At 39.0% G+C, this 19,370-nt stretch overlaps 2 pseudogenes; both read right to left on the bottom strand.

Annotated features, from left to right (window-relative positions):
* Positions 1-1,319: 1,319 nt before the first annotated feature.
* On the bottom strand, positions 1,320-3,264 carry LOC139448583 (uncharacterized; annotated as a pseudogene).
* Positions 3,265-6,477: 3,213 nt separating this feature from the next.
* LOC139448664 (uncharacterized) lies at positions 6,478-17,137 on the bottom strand (annotated as a pseudogene).
* Between the last annotated feature and the right edge of the window lie 2,233 nt (positions 17,138-19,370).

Below are 19,370 nucleotides of genomic sequence, written 5' to 3'. Positions count from 1 at the left end.
ACCTTTTAGGAAATTTACACCTAAATATATTTTAGCAAAGTTTATTTTGACATTCAATGTAAACTGCTAATGTTATTAAACAAACACTGATAACAAGAGTCATGAGAATATGACACATCCCCCTGCAGCCTGACAATATATCACCAATCTCATAAATAAGAATCAAAAGCAGTATCCCATTGAATCTACATACTGAAAAATAGTTTATAAAAAAAAAATGGTCTATATTCAAACATATCCAAAGTCACATCAACAATATCTGACTGATCATTTTCAATTTTTTTTTAAGATATCATCAATATTCTTTCTTCTCTGTAAAGAAATTCAACTCAACTGAATGTAACTCCAACTTGTATCCAGAAAAAGAAACAACTTGAAACTTTAAAACATTTTTCAGTAGCAAAAGTCAATTGTCCACTATCTGATTAATCATTCTGCATGTTTCATGAAAACATGTCTCATAATTCTTACATTTTAATCTTGAACAACACCCCACTCCATCAAAATCGAAGTTCAAATTGTTTTAATGTCAACAGAAAGATTTTCAATAAATCCAGAAATAGCTAAAAGCACTAGTTTACTGCTTTAATGATACACATGCCTTTTCTTTATGATCAGGTTAGTTACAAGGAGAACTGTTAAGATCTGTTTCTATAGTATACCCCTATTCTTTTTTCGATTATTGATTCACCAAAACATGCTACATAAAATAGTTTGGAAATTCATAAACATGGATAAGTTTAACACACACAATGATCTGCACTAACAGGGTTTTACTATATTCAACTGAAATATATATCAATGGGAGGAGACTGAGGCATGTTCTACACACATATGTGAATGATTTGTTTGTTTGTTTGTTTTTTAACGCCACACTCAGCAATATTCCAGCTATATTATGGCGGTCTGTAAAATAATCAAGTCTGGACCAGACAATCCAGTGATTGACATCATGGGCATCGATCTACGCAATTGGGATCGATGACATGTATCAACCAGGTCAGCGAGCCTGACCAGCCGATCCTGTTAGTCGCCTTTTACGACAAGCATAGTCGCCTTTTACGGCAAGTATGGGTTGCTGAAGACTTATTCTATCCCGGAATCTTCACGGGTCCATATGTGAATGAAAGAAGGTACACAGAACAACCAAACCACATCAAGGCATCAATGAGTTGGCTGCATTCGTTAAAACTGTAACCCTTTCAAAGGAGCATCATAATTATGCAATTAAAGCTCATTTGAATGCAATTCTGTCCTTTGACACTCTGGGTTGATTGAAGAGTAGGTTCTCCCTGTCAGTTTCTCAGCAAGGAATATGATTACTTTCTTAATGGCCACATACAGAATGTAGTGCCATGCAGCCCTGTAATGAATTAGAGCATATTTATAACCAGACTCAATTTTAAGAATAAAATAAATATCTCCAGTTCCAGTTTCATAAATGTAAGTTGTAACTTGAATAATTGGAAATAATTTATTTGCCAAAAATTCAAAGAATGAGATTTTTACAATTTCAATGAATAAATTTATTTTCAGTAGCTTCATTAGTTACATTGTAATTGATTATTACTTTCACAAGACTATTATCTCATTCTTTGGGGGTCTCCATTTTCACAATACTAATTGTTTTTCCAATGTGGGAGATATGCTAACAAAATATGACTGAATCTCTGTTCCCTTTTACCAAATTGTTTCTTTTCTGTTTAGCATTCATTCCAGGGAGTGTTTAATAATAATGTATCTAACAACATTGTACCTATAACTATGTACCAGAAAACAAAGCAAGCAAACCTGTACACATAATACATACTATCAAATTTCTGGAACATGGCTGCTTCAGATAATATAACCTAAAAATATCAATAATTAAATTTAACAGACATGTTTGTTTTCCTAACAGAAGGAAACAAACACGTATAGAGGATATTTGACTTTTCCTGTCGAAAACGGTGTTTAACTCGTCGAGTGAAGTTGACTAGTTAGTATTTTCACGAGTGGCTTAGCCGCAAGTGTAAAAATTAAACTTTTCAACTTCACGTGATGACAGGAAAAGTCAAATGTTCTATTTATTCTATTCTTCCTTATTGCTGAATTTTATGAAAACCCGACCGATGACTCGCAAATTCAGTACATTCACTGTGTCAGTCGTCTTGTTGCCTGGTGATACGGATAACATGTACGTCATCACATTGTTTACTTTTTGATCTTGTTATCTAACTCAGTGAAGATGCAGGTTTTATTTTAACCGATAAATGCAGTATTTCACCGATAGAAATAGAATAATAAATTGTATTTTCTGTGCTTACTGTGTGTACTCCATTGGAAGTTCCCAGAGATTCACATCAACATCCGGCACAGTAAAGATCCGAGTCACTGACTCAGTGTAAGGGCGACTGAAAGGAATCAAAGGTGGTTAGTGACATTAATGTGAAATTTAGACCATGAGCAATTTTCAATGCATCAATTTCATCTGTATGTCTAACTAAATCATAAGTTTCTTCTGTGAAAATGCTTTGGGTGTAATTGTTTTCTAATCACATTTCAACTACTGCTCTGTTCTCATTCAATTTGGTAAAATTCTGGTTACAACACTGGTAAATATATGGTCAAAACAACATGCATAAAACTGTGAATTTACACTGATTCTAAATTTGTGCCATTGGGATGTTTAGAAGTGAATGTACACTATTCACCATTATTCTTACCGTTTATCTCCCACTAGACGGCGTGTCAAGGATTGCCCCAGCCACTGAAGTATGTGCCCATACACCTGAAATTTGTTTTGCCATGTATAAAGTACAATTCATTGAGCACCTGATATCATCAACCGTTTGCCATTTTTCCCCCAAAAATTTTACTTTAATCTTAATGAACACTTATATTTTACCTATATGCAGAGAAGTGTATGTCAGAAACAAAAGTACATATACATTGTGTTTATTGCATAAGATGATCATTACTGTCACAACATAAGAATTGTTACAGTCATGGGATTGAAATATTTTCAACAGTGAAATTTTGAAAATTTTCTCTACTAAATTGTTGACTTAGGACTTAATTGTGAACATTATCATTCTCATACTCTAATGAAATTTAGCTGTACATATGAATTCATTTTCTTACTTCAGAAGACACAAAATCTGACCCAAATCCAGCCTTGACTTCATGGTAGGGATACTTGGTTACAAACCAGTTGTGTCTCTCACCAGGTCCTTCTTTGTCCTCACTGTAAAGACAAAAGTCCCCCAAGAATGCCACATTCATTTTATATTGACTCCGTTGTGTGATGTTGGTGTATATGTGACTGTTAACTTTCAATGAATAATACATTGAATTGGCTTATTTTGGCCAGATGTGATGTGCATGTTTAGGACTTCAGATCATTCTCCATAGCCATGTACTTTATAGAGTATATTTCCTGAACCTTCCCTGTAAAAGGCTCTTAATGTAACTGCAAACTTCTGGTTTCTGTGAAGAAAAGTCAAACAGTCAATTCATTAGACAGTTTCCGCTTTAACAGTTTCAATTTCAACAAGCATATCGTCGACGAAGTCATCTATATTCCCTGCCAACTTTAACATGTAATGGTCCGAAACCAGGTAAACTAACCCAACATTTCTTTAAGCCCAAGTTCAAATAGCTGCCATATAAACCTTAAAATAATACGTTCAAAATTTGTTGAATAGCAAAAAGCACCAGTTCAGCATGTGTTTGATTCAAAATACTAAATGGTTTAGCAGTTATTTTCTGGAAATTAACCCTACCCTCATAGAACCTAAGTCCAACTTGTTGCCATAAAAATGTTAAAAAAATAAAACATTTAAAATTTCTAAATATTAAAAGGCACCATTTCAGAACGTGCCTGGTAGACATGCTAAGTTTTGTTAGAAAGTATTGAACGTTTTTTCAGTTACACTCCGCGAACCAACCCTACCCTCATATTAATGCGAAGTCCAACTTGTTGCCATGGAAACTAAAAATAATCTATTTTTTTACAAAACTGTAGAGGTTATGAATTCTCTGATGAAATCCTCCTTGGGGCACTTATTGCATTTTCCTGGCTCAAGAAAATCTACATGACATAGTTGTAACCATTTTCCTTAACAAAATATGTTACCACACAAAAAACTTCGTTTTTGTATGATATACGTCCACCCTTACGGTGCCTCACCCTCCACTGCGCGTCACGCCAAGGGAGGCAACTCTCACCCAAATCACTTTCCATATGTCTAATGCTGACGGAATGCGGGGAGGCGGAGAGGCGGGGAGGCGGGGAGGATTTCATCAGAGAATTCATAACCTCTACAGGTTTGTAAAATTCTCTTTCAGATTAAATCCTCCATGGGTCACTTATTGCATCAAGATAGACTCCTAAAGATAATCTAGGAAGTTGCACCCGTCAGCAACAAGCATGCATAAATACATCGTATTTTGATTATTTCAATGAATAAACAAGAGTTCAATAAATGGAACAAACCTTATCGTGAGGCACCACCGTCGAAAGGCGGGGCCTGGAGACATACACAATGAAAAGAGCCATTCTTTGTGGCTTATCATATCGAGACCTCGAGCCCCGCCCCCCCCCCCCCCCCCCCCCCGTTTTTGAACAAGTGATATGGGGGTGCAGATCACGAGAGATTATAAACCCGCGCAGAGCTAGGACAGAGGGTCCCCGTGAATCGAAGGAGTGCATGTGCAAATACGATGACTATTGAGTAGTAATGGCTGGTATTGTTATCGACCATAGACGATATAATCCGGACCGTACTGAGTAGTGTTATAACCGGTCCGGGCGGTCTAAAATCTCGAAGGCTCAATCGGCTAGAGATGCAGAACTTTGCCCAGTTTTGAGAACTGACTGACCAAACCGAGCACGCTCGCTTGAGTGTTTGTCGAGTTGGTAATGTTTGATGAACGTGCTCGGCTGGCTCCAAATAGCCGCGGAGCAGATCTCCTCAATGGGCAGAGCCACGGCGTACGCTTGTGTCGTAGCCACTGCTCTAACCGAATGAGCCTTCAACTTGGTAGGGGAGTCCCTGCCTTGAAGGGTGTATGCCGTACATATAGTAGAGACTATCCACCTGGAGATAGTTTGTTTGCTCACAGGTGAGCCAGCCTTCCTACCGCCATAACAGCAAAATAGTTGATTATCCTTACGGATACCTTTTGTTCTGCTAATATAGGACTTGAGGGTCCTGCGGACATCCAAGACATGAGCATGTCTTGTAGTGGTCCCCGACGAGGAAGGCTGTGAAAGAGCAGGTAGCTCAATAAGAGCTGTCACGTGGAAGGCGTGTGCGCCCTTAGGACGGTAACAGTCAGTAAGAGTCAAGTGGAGAGGTCCGCTTACGCGGGTTAACGCATGGTAGCTCCAAAGAGGCCTTAGAATCCTTAATGGAGGCATACAACTGTGTGGAAGCCGAGTATTTGGATACCAACATCCACAGCCTGTGCATGCCCATGACTGCGCACATCATCTGCGAGGCACAGCTACGAATAGCGTCTCTCGCAAGATGACTATGGTCCTCGGTAAGCTGCGCGGCCAACTCCGAAGAGTCGGCCGGCCCCTCTCCTGCTAACTCCCTCTGTACGGCCGACAGATATGCGTAGTGTACGGACACACGGAGCTGCTGACATGCGTTACGATATTGCTCCTCGAAGCAAACGTAAGCAGCCTTCAGCTCCTTACCGCACGCGGGAAAGGGTGGCAACTGCCGGCCCTGCTTGACCTTAGCCAAGTAGGGGGTCGAAGATATCAGAGGTCCAGACGCATTCGTCCACAACCGGTACCGCAAAATCATCACCCTCTGCTAACAGGTACCGCTTAATAAGTTCGGGCAGGTCGAACTTCCTGCGGGCACCCGACAACAGAGGGTTGATGACTTCATGCACCAGTGATGACAGAATATGGAGCCGTACCTGGGGCGCCTTTCTCGGAGCAAAAGCGTCCCCCGGAAGGCGGAACTCAGTCGGATCCAACTGGGGCATGGGCGGAGCCACCTGAGGCAGTACCTGGACAATCTTATCCCGTACATGCCTCAAAGAGGAAGCGAAGGAAAATGTTCCCGAGGTCTCCGAGTCATCTCCCCCTCCTCCATCCACTCCTCCTCTTTCGATTCTGAGCTGAAATTAATTGACTCTTCCCCCAGAGAAGAGGCAGACGAAGTCGGAAGGGGACGCCCGAAGGCCTGGGCCTTCGCATCCCCGGGCTGCACAGGGCCCGAAGTCAAGTCCCGGTCCCGAGGTGCCGGGTGTTCAGAGAACCCACCTGGCTCTGGGCTAGGAATCCGCTAGAGGAAGCCTCGGCCTCGGCCTCGGAAGAGGCGTCTGGCTCCGCTAGGGAGAACTGTGCATCGGTAGTGAATGGGCCAGCGCCCGCCACCCCTTTCCCTGGGGAGCGACCTCGAGCTGGCGCCAAAGCCCGGTCTGAGATCGTCCCCGAGACCAAGTGGCCTGCCTCGTCCGACGCCGGGCATATCACGAGGTCTCGAAGCCGCTTCCGGCGCCGACAACGGGGAAGGCTCGTTTCACATCTCCTCTCGGAGCTGAGACTTTACCTACTCCATCATCGACGCCATCTGCGACCTCAACAAGGCAGAGATGTCTGCCAAAGATGGTGCAGGAGAGGGTGCAGTGATTGTTACGGGGACCCTAGAGCCTTCTCCCCCGGGGAGGGAGCGGAGGAGACAGTCTCTGCTGCTTTTTTACCCTTTCTTGTTTTTTTAGAGGGTGGGGGGGTGGGGACGGTCTTTGCCGATCTAATATCCGCCCCTGCCTTCAAGAGACCCTTAAAGTGCAAGAGATCCACTTGTCTCTTTTTCTGAGCCTGGGGGGTGAAAGCAATACAGATCGGGCACGACCCATCGTCTTCCGCCAAACACTTGAGGCAAGTATCATGCCTGTCTTGAGGGGGGGGGGGGGGGATGGATGCCGAACACCCCGTACACAGTTTGAAGGTCTGTGAAAAAGACCGTAATTTCTGAGTTGGGCGGGAAGGGTAATTAAGTGTATCAGTGCGATTGAAAGATCGGAAAGATACGTGCATAAATTATGAAACTAGAAGCAAAGGCATAATTTAGAATGTGATTGGTAACGCGATACTAATAGCCAATGTCGTAGTATAATTATAACACCAAAGTGGGCGTGTTACGCGCGAAGGTGTAAAAAAAACCGTAAGAAAAGGTAAGTGTAATTCAAATATAATTAACACACCACCTTGGGTTTATTAAAGGAAAAGATTGTAGGCCAAAGCCCGATGATATAACATTTAAAACCCAAAGCCGTTTTTAATGGTCCTGGTGTTACATGCACTACAATATGGACGCCACGACGGCCTTTGTTTCAAAGGTATTGTACACGTGTCACATAATCACAACTTTATAACTTACAATGCGAGGTATTACGCCTTTGCATGAAAGAAATGTACCATACATACAGTTTGGTCTGCCATGGTTCTTGTACGAACGATTATCTTGTACTTTTTTAGTCTTGAAAAACACAGCACGTCTGTCTTTGTCAGATGACATAAGGAAAGTGATTTTGTGTGGTAACATTTTTTTATTAAGGAAAATGGTTACAACTATGTCATGTAGATTTTCATGAGCCAGGAAAATGCAATAAGTGCCCCAAGGAGGATTTAATCTGAAAGAGAATTATAAAGTCCTAAAACCAAAACAGCAACTATTCCCTCAGCCTGTCCATAATAGCAAAGACAATGTACTACAGGGTAGGAAACAGGGGAATCGGAGTTGAACTCATTAAAAAAGTCTAGCTGGCAGCTGAGTGTAGTTGGGAATTCTGGATAGTGTTATGACAAATCAAACATAATTAATGTCAGAGATATGTATAATTAAGTTTAAGCATTAGATGTAGTCTGGCTGCAGAAACCATAACTCTGTGATGTTGCACCCTATATGTGCAGCTGGTATACGGTTTCGGCAGCTAGATGTACTATGGTTTCAGCAGCTAGATGTACTATGGTTTCCGCAGCTGGATGTACTATGACTTCTTTGAGTGGCATTTAGAAGTTGGAGTGATGAAGTAAGACGAGTTCTATGGATGAACAACTTCTTTATTACAATTAGTGCGACGTTTCGGTGTAGATTCTAACACCTTTATCAAGCAAGTGATGGATAGGGCTAACTTACTTACTTACTTACTTTGGAGATTTAACGTGCGCTTTCCGACTGATGCGTATTTCGCACACGGGCCCGGCCAGGAATGTGTTTCCGAAAGGGGCAAGGGTGGTCTGTGCAACCCAAGAGGGGGCTTTAGGGGTTGCTTATATAGAATTTGGGAATTTTGAGATTTGGAATAGATGCCGATTGGGTTGGGGAGGAGAACTAAGGGAGCTGGGTATGGTGATTGTTTGTTTATGTGATTTTGATTTGGTAGGTTATTATGGTTTTAGATGCGTTTTATTAGTTCCGTTTTGATTAAGAATACGCCTAAGGCCTTGAAGTTTTCTAGTTTATTTTGTGGGTTTAGTATTGCTTCTAGAGTGAGAGCCTTGTTTAGATTGAGGGTGGTTTGTAATGCGGTTCGATGTGTTAGGTAGTGTGTGCAGTGGATGAGTGCGTGTTCTGGGGTTTCTGGTTGTTTGCAGTGTTGGCAGTTACCTGTAGTGTGTTTTTTATTTTTTTTTAGGTGGTTATTTAGGTTGGTGTGTCCTGTTTGGAGTTTAGTGATTACTCTGTCGATTGTTTTTGATGGATGGAGAATTTTTGGTTTGGTTAGTGGTTTGCTGAGCACTCTTTTGATTTGGCTATTTGAGTTTAGATATAGGTTATGCCATTTTTTGTGATTTTTTGTTTGTTTACACTTTTAATTTCTGATTTTGAGATGGGTAAGTTTAAGCTTATTTCTGGGATTTTGAGGGATAGTTTAGCTGCTTTATCGGCGTTTTCATTACCGTATATTCCTACGTGGGCGGGTATCCACAAGAAGGTTATTTGTTTGCCTGCCTTAGTTAGGTCGTTGGAGCTATTAAGTATTTGATTTATTAACTAGGTCGGTTTTTGGTATTTTTGTTTTGGAGGGCTTGTAGTCCACTTAGGGAGTCAGTAAGTATTAGGATTTTTTGGTGGTTTTTGGATTCTTGATTGTGGAGGGCTGAGGCCATGCCCATTAGTTCTGCCGTGAATATTGATTGGTTATTTGGGAGTCGGAAGGATTGTGTGGTTTTAGTTGGTTGTGTGGTATGGACTCCGAAACCCGTGTGTTTGGATGTCGGATCTGAGGATCCGTCCGTGTAAATGTGACACCAATTTGGCCAATTTTTGTGTATGTATGCTAGTGTGGTAGTTTTAGCTATGTTTGGGTCGGTTTGTTTATTTATTTGGCTAGCTAGTGTTGTGTCTATTTTGGGTATTTTAAGTTTAGGGGTGAAGATATTTGATTGTTTGCAGTTTTGTTTAAGATTTTTAATTTGGTGTTCATTTAGGTAGTTTGTTATTCTTTGGGATATTGGGGTAAGTAAGGGGTGTTTACGAGCTAGAGCTTGGTTTTTAGGGCTGATGTTTTGGTTTATTAAGTTTTGGATGAGAGGGTTTGATTGGGACGCGGCCCAGAAATTTAAGATTAGCTGTTCCCTGCGTAGACTTAGTGGTATTTCTCCTGTTAAGGCCTGAAGTGAGGTGTAGGAGGTGCCATGTTGGGTGCGTGTAATGAGTTTGAGAGCCTGATATTGTATTGAGTCAAGTTTTTTAGATAGAGAGTTGTTTAGGGTGTTGTATATGGCGCAGCCGTAGTCTAGTTTTGATCTAATTAGGGATATGTAGAGAGAGAGGAGAGTATCTTTGGAGGCTCCCCAGTTAGAGCCAGTTAGGCATCTTAGGGTGTTTAGGTCTTTACTGCATTTAGTTGTTAGGTTTTGGATGTGAGCATCCCAGGTGAGATGTTCATCGAAAATAAGTCCTAAGAATCTGGTTTGTTTTTGAAATTTGATTGTTTGATTGTTTAGCTGGAGGATTGGGGAGGCAGGTTTCATGTTTTTATGTTTGAATACTATTCCTGTTGTTTTTTCTGAGTTAAGGGAGAAGCCCCATTTGTCAGCCCATTGTTGTATTTTATTAAGAGATTTTTGGAGTAGATTTTTGGCCATTTTCATGCTTTTAGTGCAGATCCAGATGGCTCCATCATCCGCGAATTTTGATGTGTTTACTTTAGGGGATAGACCCTCGAATAGATCGTTTATCATTATATTGAAGAGGGTGGGGCTGAGGATACTGCCCTGTGGAGTGCCATTTTCTAGGGGACATTGGTCCGATAGAGTTTGGTCTATACCCACGGTTATTTTACGATCGTTTAGGAAGTCCTGGATGTAGTTTATTATCTGACCTTTGAGTCCTATTTTTTTAAGTTTTTGTATTAGCCCATCGTGCCATACCATGTCGAAAGCTTTAGAGAAGTCTAAGAAGATGCCTGTGGTATGTTGTTTATTTAGTTGTCCTGTCTTAATATCTTGTTCTAGTCGGGCGTTGTTATCTAGGGTTGAGCGGCCAGGAGTGAAACCGCTTTGATCTGGGTTTATGATGTTATTTTGGGTTAAGTAATGTTGTAATCTATTTTTAGCCATTGATTCCATTACTTTACATAAGTTTGAAGTTAGGGATATTGGTCTATATGAGTTAGCTTGATTAGCTGGTTTATTATGTTTAGGGATTGGTATGACTAGGGCCTGTTTCCAGGGAGTAGGGACCTGTCCGTTTAGGTAGATGAGATTGTATAGTTTGAGTAGTGCCTGGAGTAGTTTTAGGGGGAGTTTTTGAATTATTTGGTAAGAGGTTAGGTCTAATCCTGGGGCTGTGCCCTTTTTCCTGTTTTGGATTACGTAGAGGAGCTCCTCCATTGTGTAGGGTTGATTTATTTCTAGATTGTTATTGTTTGGTTCTTTTGTGGGTTTGTTTTCTGTTTTAAGTTTATCTTGGAATTTTTGGCTGAAGTTGCTGTTACTGCTAACGGCCGAAAAGTGGTTGGCGAGATTATTTGCTTTTTGGGCGGGGTTGGTGGAGTTGTTAATGTTAGGGTTTTTTTTTATGTCGTTTTAAGCCTCTAATGGCGTGGATTTTGCGCCAGACCGTTTTGGCATCTGTACGGTTATTTATACCTTCGCAGAATTTTTTCCAGTCTCTACTTTTGGCTATTTGGACTAGTTTTTGAACCTAGTGGTTTAGTTCGTGGGCTATGTTTAAATATTTGTAGTCGCATTTTGCTTTATTGAAGGCTGATTTACGTTTTCGTCTAGTCTGTTCTATTTCATCATTCCACCATGGTACCGTCGGTTTGCCTGTCTTAGATGTTTTGAAGGGGATGGAGGTTTTGGCTGCGTTTATTATATAGTCTGTTAGGTTTTTACAATAGGTTTCTGGATCATTATTTTCTATTTCGTTTAAGTAAGCTTCGTTGCAGATATCTTGGAATTGGTCCCAGTTAGCTTTATTGTAATGGAATTTTGGTTCTTGGTTTTCTGTTTGGTTTGGTACGTTTGTATTTCCTATGGTTATGTTTATGGGGAAGTGGTCACTACCTAGCGGGACGTCGTGCACTTCCCATTGAGTGCTTTGGGCTAGATCTGCGGTGCATATGGTTAGGTCGATAGCCGACATTTTTTGGTTTATCTTATCGTACCTCGTGGGTTGGTTGCTATTAAGGAGTACTAGGTCGTATGTTTCTATCCATTCGGAGATTAATTTGCCATGATTATCTATTTTATCATCTATGCTCCATGTAGGATGGTGAGCGTTAAAGTCTCCTAGGAATATAGTAGATTTATCGCTTATTTTGAGTAGTTTGTTTAGATCCTCAGGTTGGACTTTTTGTTCCGCCAAGTGGTAAATATTTATGATGTTTATGTTTCGGTTATTTAATGTGATTTTAATGCCGTTGGCTTCTAGGTTTGGCGTGTCTATTTTTATTTCTTCGTAATTTATATCTTCCCTGATAAATATGATTAGTCCTCCTGCGGCTCTTCTTGTTTTCGGTTCAGCTCTGTCAGTTCTAGCTGAGTTGTAGTTAGGTAGTGTGAATTTCGATTTTTTTGAGAATTTGGTTTCCTGTATACAAGCAATGTGAGGGCCTTTATTTAGTTTAAATTTAGTTTTTAGTTCATGGCCTGGGGGGTGAGTCCGTTGGCGTTCCACTGAAAAATATTTAGTCCTTCCATTATTGGTTTCGGGTGATTGGTGATTTAGTTTTTAGTTTTTATTTTATTCGGTGAGTTCTTTTAGATGGAGGTTAAAGAGGAAGAAGGGAAGATCGGTTAATTTTAGATTGAAAGCTACTTTGTGGAAGGATTCCATACTAGCTTTTGGTGAGTTTTGACTATGCATGTATGCTAGGAGTAGGATAGGGCTAAACAACATAGGTATATATACACTTATTGACATCTAAGTTGTTACAGTGACTAGTTGATGGACACAGAGAGGTGATTAAGCTAATTGGAAGCCAGTGGATGACTAATGAACACAGAGTTTACAAGCAGAGTAAACAAGCAGACTGATGGAGATGATGGAAACCACTGTATTAATTGGATGGACAAAGGGATTTAGCAATTAGGTGATGGTAAGCAGGCGGGATGTAATAGCCTTGGTCTCTGTTCATTGCTGGCTGGATCCTTTTGATGTAGATGGCTTCTAGGAGTTTCCTGATTTTGTAGTCTGATTGGTTGTTGGCCAGGATCTTGATGTTGTTCCACTGGATGTTGTGATCGGGGTGGTTTGGGTGTGGTCGGATATGGCTGATTTTGAGTCATTTGTTTGTACTGAGGTCTTGTGTTCTTTTATTCTAATGGGTATTCTAAGGGCAAGGACAAATGTCAGGTCAATGTTAAACAAAAACATGTGTTGCTGCCCAGTATGTGCTCCCCTAAGACAAGTCCTCTTGTATTAAATGAAAAAGCATCAAATGTGACAATACAATAGAATTAGAAAGAATATTAATTGAAATTCTACATTAGAAGTTAGTCATGAAAATCATGGTTCTTAATTTGTACAGCAGAGATATAAATTTCATAACAAGAAAGAAGTGAGCAAAGCTCACATACCCCCGTTATCCCCGCTGGTCAACAACAAATAGTAAATAGTTTGTTAATTAATGAAATATTACATATTTCTAACTGATTTTAACTTCAATGTTTTAAAAACTAAGATTGAGTTCCAGTGACAGTTGAACCCCCCAAAATATCCCATGTTACCAGTGTTCACTACGAGAAAGTAGATCACCATGAACACCTTTGAATAAAAATTTGATTGAGGAGTTACATAAGAAGGTTGAAAAATTGTCACTAGCATTTCTGTGACGTTAAAGAAACATTTACATTCTCTTACCATTAATGCTTACAGCACATTTGCAGACACTTAGGGTTTGGTGGCAAGCTCTGCACTTCTGGCCTGAAGAATAGAAAGATTATTTGAAGGATAAAGTATGAAACAACACTACATATTTATTATTTTGCTGACTTACATTAAAGCAATGCTGCGGGTACCTGATCTCAAATTGGGAGATACTGGAATAAATCTGTGGAACTTAGCCTCATTTTATGTAAAATCTACTGATAATATTATTTATCACGTTCACCTTCACACTACTTTAACCCATGAACCCAGTATCTACATTGGGTTTTAAAATTATATGACGGGACACACTGAGGACCCAGATTATATGGAATAGTTTAAACTAGTCTAAGATACAGATATTGATTCAAGGGCAGAGATGTGTGATCTATCTACATGATACGACTATAAGCAAAGGGAAATATAGCAATTATCACTTAACGCTTAATAGTTTGCACTCACCGCTTACAAGTATTCTCAACGCTAATGTACCTTTTTTTTCCAAGCTGACGTAGCGAAACTCTGCCGGATGACCTAGACATAGTGTTCTGAGGCCGGCCTTTTTCCCCTGGGTTTGATGACTATGGGCTCATCTGACCATGTGCTTATAACTTTAATTGTTACTTTTAGAACGTCTGCGGCTCCCATCAGCATGAGATTATCTCCACATGTCCCTTTCTTCAGCATTTCGTCCACATACGTGTTCCACTCTTTTTTTTCCGGAACTAAGTTCTTCAGATGTGTTCCATCAATCTGAAATACATACTTTATTTACATAAATTGCCTATCCCACCAGTCAAATTTTTTTTTATACAGGCGAGAATTAATATTCACTTAACCATGTTAATCTAACAAAAGATAAGAACTTAACTGCATATGCACACATCATGGTCGAAAAAAATAGTAGGAACTCAAAGTCTTTGGAATAAAGTCATGGTTATTGTCTTTCAATTTAAGTTAATCATTACCAAACCAATGTTTACTTTTTATTCAAGATTACACAATATTAATCAAGATATGGGCATCAACTAAACTGGTCTAGCTTGTAACTCTTTAAAGCTTACAAAATAATGTCAAGATATATGCTAAACATCTTTTTCTGGTACTTTCAAATAGTATAAACCTCTAGAGTAAGTCATAGTAAAGCCCTATACAAAATTATCAGTATAAGTCGTTATAATATTATAGCTATAACAGTGGAATTGATAAGGACTAAATCTGCTGTTTTCCCTTTATGTCATTATTGCATCTACCACACTTACCGTTCGGTTTTTTTTCTGCAGATGGTCAACCACCATGTCCCTAAGTTCAAGTGCACTGACCACTAAATCCAGTTGATGATATATCTGTTGGCTGAGTGCAAGAAACATGCAGTCACCACCTCCTAAGTTATGTCTTACAGCATAACCTATCTTGTCAGTCACCTTTTCCAGTTTTTCCAAACTATTTGGTGTAGCTCGGGAACTGCTGAATCTTTTCAGCTTTTCTATGATTTCTATAAATTCAGCTGCAAGAGAAAGACCGGTTTAAGTTCCTTGTAAACCTATATAGCGTCAAATTCAAAACCATGAAGGGCTACGCTCGAAGTACATGACACATGATACCCCAGGAGATAACTTTGCATGTTTACTTAGTCCTGCTTTAAATACCACTCACCATCATAGCATCATTTACAATAGATATCATCAGGTCAGTTAATGGCAAATTGTTGCTCTTAGAGGGTATTTACATGGTATACACTTTCATGCTATTCAGCTCTTATTGTTATTCAATCAAAGTTGACATCATGTAATACCAGACCAATGCACATCTCTTTGTTTAAAAACAATATATTTCATTCATTTCTTCTCAATTTTCTACTTCAAAATAATGATGGGCAATAATAATAACAGTAATAAAGATTATAAATTGCTCTATGAAGTCCTAACCTTCCCTTCTTATATTTGTTCTGAAAAGGATTTGTTACACAATCATCATAACAGCATTCAGTCCAGTGTGCTGGCTAAAATTAACATCATTTCACATAACTGAGGTTATCAGTCGTTGCACAAATAGTATATAAAGGGCATCTTTGTGAGTTAAATTGACTGATTATTATGCTCTAATAAAATCAGACAGTAAAGTATTACCTTCGCTTGAACACACATCTGAAGTAAAGGCAGGTGTAAATGTCTTCTTAAAACATGCAACAAAAACGTTTTTTTAGTTTACCTCCTGTTGTATGGTGTATTTGTGTATAGTTTTGAAGTCATGCTACATATATGTCAAACCAACATCTGTCTTCCGTAATCTTTTTAACAAGATATTTTCAAAAACACAACAATAATAGTAAATTATCCAACATGCTGTGAACACATCGCCACCTTCCATTGTTTCTGTTACTGGAGACATTCTCAGGAAGGCGACATGCATTTGCGTAATTTTGTTTTTACAAGCCTAAAGTTTTCACCCTTGTGAGAATGAACTGGAAAGGAAGACCTATTGAATTGTCAGAGTGACTAATATTTGGGAATTTATTGAAATGATGCATGGGGTTTGCTGTTCTGCTATTGCGAGTATTTAAATGAAATAAAACCTACTTTGACGAGGGGTTTGATGACGGGTTTGATGAGGGGTTTGACGAGGGCTTCGATGAGGGCTTCGACGAGGTCTTTGACTCCTGTCTCTTTTCTTAGACCTCTTGTCTTCCTTCGATTGAGTCAATGAGGTTATGTCCTCCAATTTGTGCCAGGACACGGCTTTTCCAATTTTAATGTTATATAGTATAGTTCCCTCCTTTGCTTTTGGTGAAGTGATTTTTCTCCCACCTCTTTTCACGCCCTTTCCCAGACCCTTGTGGGGAACAAGCAAAATCTCGCCGACTTCATATTCAACGAAAGGTTTCCTCTTCATGCCTTTCTCAACCATCTTTCTTGAAGCTTTATCCGATTTGTTGCAGATATCTTTCAAGCGTGCACACACATCTTTTGATACTGTCACATCTTCATTGCTAACCTGCAAATTATATATATCAGTATCAATTATTATAATAAAGTAGTGACATCCTAAACTTTTGCTTTTCACTGCTTGTTAGTGTTTGTGTTTGATAATATAATACCATCATCACAAATAGTCCTGTCATGGTGTAAAGATTGTGAAAAAATATTCCACTCAACAATGAAAATGTCAATGTTCAATGTTTGGTAAATTAAGGGAATGTAATTTCCGATTTCAAACACTTCTAATCCAGCACTTTCCCACAATGCATCATTCTATGACTTCACAAGTGTTACTTTAATTCTTATAATAATTTAAATCTGAAATGAGTTAACTATGGGTATGCACCACTGTCTTGTCACTTGATACTAAAAGTATATTTTTGACAAAGAAATGATGTTATTCTGATGGTCACTTTAAGCAAAACCTTCAAACTTATCTCAGTTTGTTTAAAAACTGTTACATATGCAATATAAAGATATGACCTATCGGAAACAAATGTATATGTATTGAAAATACCGTTTTACTTTCCCGGCTTAAGTAAACGTCTCTTGGTCACTTCTGAAGTTTATAACTTCACAATGTTGGGACTTCCTGGGTTTTTTTAACACTTACATCTGACTTTTTGTGTTCTGAAGGCAAAAAATAGAGAGCAAAAGTGGTTCCTGTCTTCAAGTTGACGTATAAAAATTTTGATTTTGGCAGACACATTTATCCTGATTTATCAGCATTTTACGGTGGATTCTGGATTTAAGAAAATTCATTTTAGTTTTAAGTACACAGTTCTTACTTCCATCTGTTCCTGTTCTTCAACCTCTTCCACCTCGCAGTCTTCAACGCCATCACCACCAGCCTTCAACAGTCTTGTCAAGCGATGGGGTTCAAGCCAAACATTGCTTTATATGGACATACACCTGACCAAAACTAAGTTTCATTAGTTCAGGAATATTGTGCTAATATTCAAGATTCTTTAACATATATGCTAGTAAGATGTTTTCACATATATGAATTGTTCTTTGGCAACATATTTGCATATTCCATTGTTCTAAAGCAAGTTTAATGAACATGTCAAAGTCATGCTATTAAAAGCTAGCATGTAACACTGCAACATCATTAAATTGATAAATCGACAATCTTTATGAAATATCTTCATGTACAATTTGAATGTACATAAACAATAACTTAGTTTGTTAAACATATTTACATGATCTAAATGCTCACCAAGTGATGTATTGAGAGATTCATTGTGAATCCGACAATAGTCTGGCAGTGAGTGCATCAAGGAAACATCACCAAAATTCTGCATGTCAGAATCCTTCCATGATCTGTGTGACCGCTCACTCTGGAAGTGTTAGTAAAAAGAGTCAGAATATTCAAGAGATCATTAAATGACAAACAAAAATCTGAATAACCTATTGTCAAATGCATACTTGCAAACTCTTGATCACCCCAAACAGGCAGATTATTTTGCCAGTCCAAGCAAATAATATCTTTTGTAAGTAGGGGTTTTCATGTTCTGGCTAGTATTTGACGGAATGTTTTACTGGTAAGTAGTAGATTAAGTAATGTGTTTTCAACAGAAAAGAATGTCATATAAATATATTGAATCCAAACATAAAGGGCGAGATAAATGGAGTAAAGACTGTTCAAATCTGTTTGAAATTGCTGAGTTAGTCCCTAAAATTGATAAAACTGATTGCATATGTGGAATACATAATCCCCAGGCCAGCAAACGAATACACTGGATGTAAAATGGGAAACTGGTAGATTAGGCACGTCTGCATATGTTTGTCCCATCATTTTATGTTTGTCCCAACAGCTACAATACCATACAACAATACTAAGAAAAGAAAGTCGTTACTGATGAAAGTATGTTGCCATTTAGCAGTGTAGTGATTATACTTAATACTCATGAATCTGAACCTGAACATACTTCGACATTTGACCTTCATGATGACCCGATTAAAAAAGGCGGGTACTATGTGTGCAATATGAGTCCAAAGGATCTTTGCAACAAACTACTAGCCAAGACAGTTTGCAGCAGCTGACAAAACAGTGCAAATACTATAAGTAGCCCCTTTATCAGGTGTGCTAAACATACCTTTCCTTGGGATTGGGGATGATAGGCCCTCGAATGGATGAGTCGCACGCCAAGTATGCCTCAGAGGGTCTTCACCATGCCTTTGAATTCACCCCCTTCATCTGTTTGGATGATTTTAGGGGTGCCCCACTGATTGTCTAAATAAATTTCAGTCAACGATTTTGCTACTGTTTCTGAAGACTTATCTGTTATTGGGACAAGCCACAGAAATCTGGAAAAGTTATCCAAAATAGACAGCACATATTTGTATGTTTTCCCGTCTTTTTCTTCTGCTACTGCAGACAGGTCCACAATGTCAATCTGGTGTCTCTCCGTGGGAGCAACGGAATACACTGGTTTCATTGGTGCTTTATTTGAAAATTGTGGCCGGAGCTTTGTCATAGTTTTACTTTCCGTTAGCCAGTTAAGAATTTGTGATCTCCTTATACCATGAAAGTACTTTGAAATGATAGTATACAACAGTTTTGAGCCAGCACCTTTTGTTTCCTTGCTGAAACTTCTTATGATATTTTTAATTTCACTCCTTTTGGCAACTATTTTGCTTTTCGAAACAATCCTCTTTTCCTGCTTCCCAGATGCAGGGTTTTGCATAATCTTCAACTCCAGTTTATATAGGCTGATCTTTTTATATGCTATTACCTGTAGCTAAGTTCGTTCTTTAACTGGAACATTTGTTCCACTGAGAAGTAGTTCAATGCCTTCATACAAAGTCTGTCCTAAGGCTGCTGGAGGCATGATGATTTCTAAATATATAAAATGTAAATAAGAATATTTTTTTTAAGTCTTAGGATACCAGGATAAGTTAATGTAAGGAAATTGCATAGGAGGTACATATTACTGTAAAATATGCAAAGAAAACTAAAACAGGAATGTTAGAAAACTATAACAGTAACTTCACAAATATAGAACAAAATTAGTTTTGCCAATTCCTTTCAGAGTTTTCAGCTAAGGGCCAAGTTAAC

This window comes from Haliotis cracherodii, unplaced genomic scaffold (genome assembly GCF_022045235.1).
Source record: "Haliotis cracherodii isolate W230 unplaced genomic scaffold, xgHalCrac1.p SCAF_7, whole genome shotgun sequence".
NCBI lineage: Eukaryota > Metazoa > Mollusca > Gastropoda > Lepetellida > Haliotidae > Haliotis > Haliotis cracherodii.
The sequence above is the reverse complement of the archived record's forward strand: the minus strand, read 5'-3'. Positions and strand labels throughout refer to the sequence as shown.